At 49.5% G+C, this 10,123-nt stretch overlaps 1 protein-coding gene and 1 non-coding gene across 4 annotated transcripts in view; one reads left to right on the forward strand and one right to left on the reverse strand.

Annotated features, from left to right (window-relative positions):
• Positions 1 to 9,392, reverse strand: part of LOC113991418 (USP6 N-terminal-like protein) — a 75,465-nt gene extending 66,073 nt beyond the window's left edge. For all 3 annotated transcript variants that reach the window (XM_039381206.1, XM_039381207.1, XM_039381208.1), the window contains exon 1: positions 9,335 to 9,392. The gene's annotated coding sequence lies outside the window, so the exon portion shown is untranslated. The remainder of the gene's footprint in view (positions 1 to 9,334) is intronic.
• Positions 9,393 to 9,528: 136 nt separating this feature from the next.
• TRNAA-AGC lies at positions 9,529 to 9,601 on the forward strand. Its single transcript has one exon. It is a non-coding gene; the product is annotated as a tRNA-Ala (tRNA).
• Positions 9,602 to 10,123: the final 522 nt, after the last annotated feature.

The raw sequence follows: 10,123 nt of genomic DNA on the forward strand, positions 1-10,123 counted from the left end.
AGCAAAAAAAGATTCACCAGAGTTTATAAAGAAGTTATGAAGCAAGGGGGCAGAGGACTGAGCAATACCAGGTGACTACAAAGGGAGAAGGAAGCATCTCCAGATCAGGAGTGAAGGGTGCAAGAAAAATGATGGAGCAGGGAAATAAGAGGGTTCTGCACAGCAGGAGTGACCAGAAGTCCCCCATATTATAAGCAGTAAAACCAGAAGGGTGACACTGGCCAAAAGAGCAGGCACATGACCTTGGTGGACCTGCCAGACCCCAAGCCACCAGGCCCTGAGAAGTCATCGTCAAGGCAATAACATGCTTGCAACTAGCACCTAGCACAATGGCTTTTCAGCCTGACATGGGTCAGATGAAGGTTTTTAACAAGTCAGGCAAGAGGATAAACCTACCCCTAGCCTTATGGCTAGAGGAGAACAGGACAGCAGAATTTGTCCCTCCCAGAGAGGCACTAACACATCAGGCCCTGGTCTGCAGTGTATTTAAGCAGAGAAATCATAGAAACACAGAGTGATTTGGGTTGGAGGGGAACTTTTAAAGACTATCTAGTCCAACCTCCTGTTGTGGGCAGGGACACCTTCCACAAGACCAGGTTGCTCAAAGCCCCATCCAGCCTCTCCTTGAACACTTTCAAAGACGGTGCATCCACAACTTCTGGGGACAGCCTGTTCCAGCACATCACCACCCTCATCACAGAAAACTTTTCCCTTGTATTCAACCTAATATTCTCCTTGATATGTTCAGCAGAAAGTTTTCTTTTAAAGCCGTGCTCAAAGTTCTCCCAGAGGGAAACCTCCCCTGGGTTAACTGGGAAGCCAAACACTTCTTCCAGCATGTACGTGAAGCCATCAGATAGCAGTGCCCCTCAAAAGCCTCTACTAACATTGTAGCCTAAAAGAAATATTAACACACTTGTTAATCTTTACCACTCTTTTACAGAGAAGGAAATGGGGGTAGAAGCAGGACATGCTCTACCAGGGGCTACATAGCTGCCCTTCAGCAAGCCACGCCCACTCCCACATGCTCATCTGATCCAAAATTACCCTTCTCTGCCAAAACAGACAGTCCTGACTTTTCCATCCTCCCCCTTCTACACATCCCAGTCATCTCTACACTTGTGGTAGCAACCATCATTTGCTTGATCCAGCTGGAAGCCATCCCAGAAAGAAGAAAATAAAGGGGAAGGATTCCTGGCAGGAGAACAGCCTGAGATCAGCTAAAGCTGATGGGAAGCATGACCTCAGAAAGATGGCACAGTGGTACATCTGGAAACCTAGATGAGGCTTCAGTCCATCATATCTTTGTCTTGCACAGGGTAAGTCACTTGAAATCAGTTTAACGACTCCATTCACTGCTGAACCTGCTCAGCCACTCACTCTTCTAAAAATCCATCCACAACAGACTGGTGAATTGCTGTGTGAAGTCTCCAGACTAGACTGATGCACCCAAACAACAACACACCACAGCTATGCAAGCCTCGCAGCTTACCACATAATGCTGGTAAAACAAAATTCCTCCAAGAGGTTTGGGGATATTTTTTGGGGGGGGGGGTGTTTCGTCATAGTTGAAGCATGTTCTCAAATGGTTTCCAGAAGAGGAGCAAGGACAAACATATACAAAGGATCTAGCAAAAGCTCTTAAGCAAAGCAGACAGCAGGAAGCTGAAAATAAATACGCAAAGCTCTTTGCAGCACTGAAGTTCAAATCCATCTGGGTATTTCCAAGGCTGTCACGGCAGCCCATAGAAGGGATTTTCCAATTCCTTGCAGAGAAATCCTGGAAAATAAGGATGGAAAAACAGAAGCACAGGCTCAAACTGTAAGTCAGCCCTTCCTTCATCCTGAGATGTGACCTCCTTCAACACCACGGGGAGTGTGGAGGGAGGAGCACGACACAGCCCTGCAGGGTCCCCACAGGCTGGCTTGTCCTCAGCACTGGGTAGCCTGAGCCCCCTCCACCTCCATCCTGCTTCTCCCCTGGCACAGGTGTGATGGAGGGGTTGCAACAGACCCAGAGGTATCAGAGGGGCTGCCAGCACCAGCCTTCACATCCCAGCCAGTCACCTCACCTCCAAAACCAGCAAGAGGCACGATCCCCACCTCAAAAGTACTTGCCACAAGGCTGCACTGAGTGGGGAGAGCTGATCCATCAGCTTGCTCAGGTGTCCCAGCAGCAGTCTTATGGAGCTCCCCACCACTAGCTGCTGAAGGAGGTGAAAGAGGCAGAGCTAATCCTCTCTTGTTTTTCTGAGTTACACAGCATTAGTCACACAGGCTCCTGAGGAAGCTGCCCCAGGGCCCCCAGGCAAGCCTTGCCTTCGATCGCTGCTGCGTGCTCCCACTGAAACCACCAACTCCGCCTGCTCTCGACACGAACAGACAAGCAGACAAGCACAGTTCAAAAACTCACATTCAAACCTCCTCTAAACACCTTTCACAGAAATACCCAGAACTGCTCCTCCACTTAACACAGTTCTTTTTTTCCGCCACCAGAAAAAGCACAAAGCTACTCAAAATGAGTTTCCATCGTATTAAAATCAATTCACCAGCTACACATCTCCAGCTGCTCCATTCCCAGTTTTTCTGATAACTGTTACCATGCAAAGCACATGCACATCCCCAAAGCATCCTTAAGAAAATCACTGACTTTATTACAAAGCTCAAGCTTTCGCCTCTGCAGAAATTCATCTTCTCTTAGTTTAAAAAACAAACCAACCACAACAGACTAATTAAGGCCGACTTCTACCGAGCAGAGTTTTAGAAGTCAGCTGCAGATAGATGTAACCACAGAGCTGATGCTAGGCAGGACACAAGAGTCATCACATCAGAAGTCCAACGTTCATACTGGGGACCTTCCAGTCTCTGCAAGCTCCCGGCAGCAGAGACTTAGGGCAGAGCATGGCTCCTCGACTTGCAGGAAAAAGCAGCTCATTGCACTCAACCAAGACACAAGAGACCACTGGTAACAGATGGAAGCAATGCCCACACCTGGTTCTAACTAAAGACGAGCTGCCAAAGCAATCAAGCGAGCCCTTCGGCTGCACCTCCACAGAGGTCTCCTGGCCCGTGCCACAGTTCTGCTTTCACCACCAGCTTTGCAACACCAGAAGGAATTGCTCTGCAACACCACGTTGCAAGCAGACATCTGCAGCGGGAGCAGCCTCTGGTGCACAGCCTCTTGGCTCATTTCTTAATACAATTTCTTGAAATAAACCAAGAACAGCTAAATTCATTCTCTCTCAGCTCAAGGAGGATACTGGCTAACCCAATCTTTTCATTTCAGTCTGCCACTTCCAGCAGTCAGAGAAGATGGACTAGCAGCATTGTTTGAGCCACAAACCAGGAACACGTTTCCCGGTCAAGGACTGGAGGGGCAATCACCCCTCCTGCCCAGCCTCTCTGGGTATGGACCTCTCTGTCCCTCTAGCTGACCCCATGCCAGATCCAGCACCCTGCAAGAGGTGATCAGGGCTGGACTGCTTGGATATGTCACAGGAAGAGGTCAGTGAAGATCCAGCAAGCATCCATGCCCAAGGCAGCAAAGCAGTAAGAGAAGAGATCCCTGTAAAATCCAGACAAAAGACTTGGAAAATTGTTTCCTTAGACACATAGGAAGCTGACAACAGTCCACCGGTGCCAGAGGGGGACAGACACCCCCAATCCCGTCTCCCTCCTATTCCCTCCAGTCTATGCTGAAGGGAAAAGCTCTGGCTGCCACCGAGACTCTGCCTGTCATCAGACTGAGTGCTGGCACACAAGAGGGCACGACAACGACAATTTCCATCCAGACCTTTGGATATTAAAAGCATGATGAGGGCAATGCTGCAGGAAAGAAAACTCCACGAGTTCTCACGAGTCTGCAAAGAGCTAGAACAACTGAAGGGATTTGCAGACTGAGCCTGAAAGCACACACACACTTCTGAGCAGAGTCCACCCCTTGTCTTGACAGACGTGTGGTGCAATTTTTTCCACGGAAACTGGATTACGGCACCCTACTTTAAGAGGTGACTAATCACATTTTAAACACATCAGCTGGAAACAAGTTCAGCCCCTTCAGTGGTTAAGGTCTTATGACGCTTATTGGTTTTCTCAGCTATATGTTACGCATGCCCCCTTTCCTACTCCTAATTCAGCTTCAAATTCCACCTGCTGTATTTCATGGCAAGCTGATCTTGATCCTGCTGATTTCTGGTGAGTGAACTGGCCCAAAGCACGTGCATGAAGAAGGCAGGCACACATGCACAGCTCTGGCAAAGAGAAGTAAGAGATACACGAGCAGGTTGGGGACTTAGGATGGCTGTCCCAGCTGCTGCAAGGTCACCAGCAAAGCGTGCACCTCGCTGTGCTCAACAGACAACTCTCCCCCACACCTCTTACAGCAGAGGAGGCATCGGCAAGCTACTGAAACCACCAACAGACAAGCCTTTTGAGGCTTTAATTCTGCTGTCAGGATGCCAGCAGGGACCCAAGTCCTAAGGAGATCAAATTTGTACTGAGGGATACTTGGAGAAAGCTGGAGTGATGGGGGTACGTGAGGGGCTGAGCATTCCTAGCACCTGCTTCCTCTTCATGGACCTTTTTTCCCCCTCCACTTTGGACTGATGACGAGTAGTCTCCCACAAGGAAAATCCTGTATTGAGCTTCAAAAGATGGGGGCAACCATCTTGTTTGCTAGAATTTTGGGGTACCAGAGCACTGGGACTCACTGGTGCTGTGAGCTCCCACCCTACTGGACACAACTGCTTGGCAGCTGCCTACAGCACAGGAAGCTCGTCTACATAAAGCTGAATGGTGCTGGCTCCTGTGTTTGATTTCCAGGTTCCGAGACACAAGGAGAACTAAAAATATCCCTATTAACCATTCTTTTTCAACACAAGATTTGACGATCGTGCCACAAGGGTATTATACAACTACAAACAGGAACATGTGGTCTGCAAATCAAAAAGAAATCAAACTGAGAAAACAGGTGGCCAGGACCATAACCTCTGAATTCAAGCGTGGACCACATCCAAAACTGTGGAGGAGCTTGTGCTACTTGCAATTGCGGTGGCTAGCTCTGAGGGGCTTGCAAGCTTTCTGATGTGACACGCACAGGGTATATAATTTCTGCTCTGCATTGCTTATGTACAGGAATCTTGTTCTGGCAATAGCCCATGGAAGCTGTCTCCTGGGTCAGCTGGCTCCTTAGCTGAATGCCATGCAGCACATCAGGAGTCAAGCAGGGAACTTTTATTCCTGGTCAAACCCATTGCCTCTGCTAGGCTCCGCCGCTAAGGATTTCTTCACATGCAGATTTAGCAGCAAATTTTTTTATCACTGCCCAATCTTTACATTGACATCTAGACTTTAAACATAGTCTGTGGGTAATACTGGAGTACATTACTCACAGCAGTGCACCTGGGAGAACCAGCAAATCCTCTCCATTTGAGCCCGAGCATCGGCTTTACCCTGGAATTACATTTATCTCTCTGGCACTAGGCTCTCATTAATGGAATTACCAGGCAGGCTGCTTCAGACTTAACACTTGAGAGAAGCAGGCTGGGATGGCTCCACTCCAGCCTCAGCCCGAAAAGCCGGCACTGTTTCTCCATCCTTCAGTGAGCTGCAGCCCTAACGAGCCCGAGCCCGTGACGAGAGCCAGGGAAACAAAAGAAACAACCCTGAACTGTCCAGGGCAATCAATATCTTTCTAGGAACATCCAGGCTTCTTGCCAGCTTTCTTCTAACCCCGATTTAGCTCTTCTGCAGTGCAGAGGGGGATGGCACGCGCAGGAGCAACCCAGCGGGATGCAGAGCCGGCAAGCGTGGCTGGCACTCGGGGAGGCCAGTCTACAGCAGTCCTTCTACTAATACCTCACACTGAGGGTGTCAAAGCAAACACACAACTACGGAAAGCACCCATCCACCTCGAAAATCAGAGCAAGCACTCCAGTCTGAACACTTGTTTTAGAAATACCACTGCTACTTAAAATGGGGAGGCGTATCGTAGCAAACCAGCCAAAATTGCTAACCTCAGCATGAGAGGTTACCCTGCACTTTCTAGAAAACTGCCTTCCATCGCACAGCAGCTACTGCACTGCCATGCTGAGCAATCTGCAGCGTGGCATGAACTGGATACCTAAAGCACCCCTTCACCACCCAACAAAATGGACAACTGGGAGCATCACAGGCTGCTGAAACCCAAAGGGGATGCAGCAATCAACCCTACTGCAAAGCTCCACTGATAGCTCTGCAGTTTCAGCACTTCTGTGGGCTGTTCTTTGCACAGAGCAGCTGTAGGCTTCTTTAGATGGCCTTTTCCCAGTCACCTGCAAAGGGACTTCTCTAATCTTGGTATGGAGTGAGCACAAGGAGAAAACAGAAATTCACCACAACTTGAACAATGTTTGCCCCAGATATACAGACCCAGGAGCACAGCACTGCCAAAGCAAGTGGAAGATAGAAATGGTAAAGCAAGGAGAAGACTGACTTGCAGAGTATAGACATGCCCTTACCAGCTTGAACTGTGGGAGCTGAACTCCTCTCTCCTGTAATTAAAAGCCAGGAGAGGAAAGCATTGGAATTACCCCAGTGTGACTGCAAAGGACTGACAAGCTTTGAGTTTCAAAGTCCATCTTAACACACACTCTTTGGTGCAATTTTAATCCTAAAGAAAAGGAAAAAAAAGAGGTTTTGCTGCAAGAAAAGCTGCCATACAACGTTGGTATTAAACAACACAAGGTGCAAATGAGGGAGGACTGTGCCTGGGGTTGACCAAGCAAAGTTGAAGGTAGACCTGTCTTCCCCCCTGCCCCTGCATTTGCTCTGCCACTTACTCTCAGCAACATAAGGATTCAGAGAGACAGACTGCCCCGTGACAGGAAAAACACATGTAACACCCGGGCGGTGAAACCTCACATCTGAGAGCATCTATGCAAAACACAGCCTGAAACATATTTTCCAGCTCCACAGAATCAACTTCATGTTTTGCAAAGCCGAGCTGGTGAAACACTACCGGTTTCATCCAAGGTGAGATTTGCCAGCAGATGTTACTCTCAAGCATCTCCCTATTTTCTGTATATCAGAAAAAAAAAAAAAAAAAGAGAAGCCTATGGGTAAGATTACGGGGTCCTGTAGCTCGAGGTGATGTAAAAGAGACAGGAGGGCATCAGAAAAAAAAAATTACACAAGTGCAATACTCTTCAGCCTGGCACCCAGCGGAATAGCCTAGCTACGAAAACTACTTTCTTTTCAAAAAAACCTGTAAAGGTAAGGAGCCATCGGAATTATGAGTCAAGCTCCAAGATAAGAAATCATGCTGCTGGATGGGTGCGGCTGCCTGCTTGTTTGGTCGCTGTTGGGGTTTTTTCAAAAGATAAACATGTCTTTCAGAACATGTTTGTTGGCCAATCTTCTCTCTGCTGAAAAAAAAAACCAAGAAGGAAGCTCACAACCGTGAAAACGATAAATGAAAGGCAGGACAGTTTCTGATGAGCTGACGTCACGCTTCATGGGCCCTTTAAAGTAAGATGCAACATATCAGTATGTTGAAAAGAACAAAAGAGGAGTAAATTTAAAATTCCAAGTAATTCAGTAAAATATCATTCAGAAAAGCTATTAAGCAAACTCTGCATGAAGCAGAGCCCACTCATAGACCAGAACCTGTCAAGGAAAAGAAATAAATGTTTTATATCTATTTAAATTTTAAAGTTGTTGATATATAGGAGTATTTAATCAGAAATTCACAGTCTGGAAGAGGCTCACTGAGCAAATGCATCCAGGAAAAAAAGTAACTTGTGTATCAGAGGCAGAACTAAGGCAAATCCCATAGGAAGGGTGTAATATTGAGCAGAGAATGTTTTGAATCCAACAGAACGATGACTTGAACACAGCCACGGTAGAAGTACAAAAGTACTGCAGGAAAGCAAACAGTGTAAAGGACCCAGAAATTCGATGGAGCAAAAGCCGCAGCAGGTCCCACTGCTCTCGCCAAATTCCCTGCTGCTCAGTGAATTGCAATAACTTGGTGACAGGCATCACTGCCTGAAGCCCAGCCAGCTCAGCCCAGGACTTTGCTGCTTTCCAAACACAAGGTGTTAAGCAGCTACCACCGAGGTTATACAACAAGGTTATTTGGTAATCCCTTTGGTTCAGAAAGAATTTTGCATTGGCCATCAATGCTGCTTGGTTTTGCCTTTTCTTGTTCAAGAACATCAGAGGGGAGGAAAAGTGACCAAGCACAAGGCAACCAATTTACTAGAATGACAGGTTTTTAACTAAGTCCTGGATATCACTGCTGCTGAACACCGATTTAAATTAAAGTGGCAAGCCCATCAATAGCCTCATCTTCCTCAGTATAGTGCCGGCAAAGAAAGGTCCCAATGTTCTCACCTGCTTTGCTATGCACACCCCGATTGAGAGCATCCCCTTTTCCCACCAAAAACAGGGCACCAAAATCCCAGAAAAAAAGCCCCAGAAGGCTCCAGCACATGCCCTCATCTGCCATTTCGACAGGCGCCCAAAAATCCCTGTTCCAGAGCAAGTAACTCCCTCCTTGTCCAGAGAGGAAATGTTGTCTTTATTTCAGCTAGAGCACAAGGGCATACGGAACGATTTCTTGAGGGAAAAGACCTCACGATTCACCCCGGTGCCAGACACCACTTTTCTGGGTGTTGTTTTCAGAGGAGGTGAAAACACGCACGGCAAGGCGGGGGGAACCAGCTGCCAGCAGCTGGTTAGCTCATCAGGCACTTGAGCTGCCGCATCTCCAACTGCCCCAGACACCCGGAGGGACCAAGCCCGCACGTCCCACCATCGTTGCCAGCTGCATCCCCGGCAGCAGGTATTTTGGGGGCTCCCCTGGCTGCCCACTCGGCTTCCAGGCCGAGCCCCCCGAGCTCCCGCAGGGAACAGCGGGGCGGGGTGCGGGCTCTGTGCCCGCAAAGACCGTGCCTGGCTGCGGGGAAGGCGAAGCCTCCCCGAACAGTAACCTCGGCCATCCGGGCCGCTCCCGCGCTGCTCCATCAGCTGAGGTGGCTCAGTATTTTGTGAGGGGTTTTTTTGTTTGTTTGTTTCGTTCTGTTTTGACCTCAGTGCAGCCCCAGGGCGGCTCAAAGGACCACCTCGGTTCCCCGGCAGAGCGTCTGCCGGGAGCACAGCCCCGCGCTCGGACCCCCCCCCGCAGCCCCCCGGCGCACAGCCCTGTGCATCCTGCCTCCCAAACACACAGCCGCCCCAGGCACAGCCCTGTACAGCGCCCCCGGCACACAGCCCTCTACAGCCCCTCCAAGCGTGCAGCCCCTCGCAGCCCCCCACCACCCCATTCCCATTCCCGCCCCGCTCCGGGTCTCACCGCGGGGCGCATCCTCCTGCCCCAGCGCGCGCCCAGCGCCCAGCCCGGCCCGCCGCGCGCCGCCGCCGAGCCCCGGCCGACGCGCTTCTGCGCAAGCGCAGTGGGAGACCCAACTGGGAAGTGCAACTGCCGGCAGCGCACGGTGTCTCGCGAGAAGAGAATATGTGCGCGCCGGTAAAAGAAAACGTCAGGGTGGGGAATTAGCTCAAATGGTAGAGCGCTCGCTTAGCATGCGAGAGGTAGCGGGATCGATGCCCGCATTCTCCAAGTACTTTTCGTGCTTTACTTTGCCAGGCCGCAGCCCTTCTCTTCCTTCGCGGTACACAAGTGCAATACTGGTTTTGCTTTTTTAAATTTCTTACGTTCTTACTTGCTTCCTTAGCATTCCTAAAGATCATAGAATCATGCAGAATATCCAGGGTTGGAAGGCACTTACAAGGATCACTGAGCTCTGCACAGGACATCCCAAGAGTCACACCATGTGCCTGAGAGTATCACCCAAAAGCTTCTTGAACTCTGTCAGGCTTGGTACTGTGACCACTTCCCTGGGAAGCCTGTTCCAGTGCCCAACCACCCTCTAGGTGAAGAACCTTTTTGTAATATCCAACCTAAACCTCCCCTGACACAGCTTCAGGCCATTCCCTTGGGTCCTATCACTGGTCACCACAGAGGAGAGATCAGTGCCTGCCCCTCCTCTTCCCCTCACTTGGAACTTGTAACTGCAATAAGGTCGCCCCTCAATCTCCTCCAGGCTGTGAACAGACCAAGTAACCTCAGCTGCTCCTCATA

This window comes from Pipra filicauda, unplaced genomic scaffold (assembly GCF_003945595.2).
Source record: "Pipra filicauda isolate LSUMZ 115617 unplaced genomic scaffold, ASM394559v2 scaffold217_size2002032_pilon, whole genome shotgun sequence".
NCBI lineage: Eukaryota > Metazoa > Chordata > Aves > Passeriformes > Pipridae > Pipra > Pipra filicauda.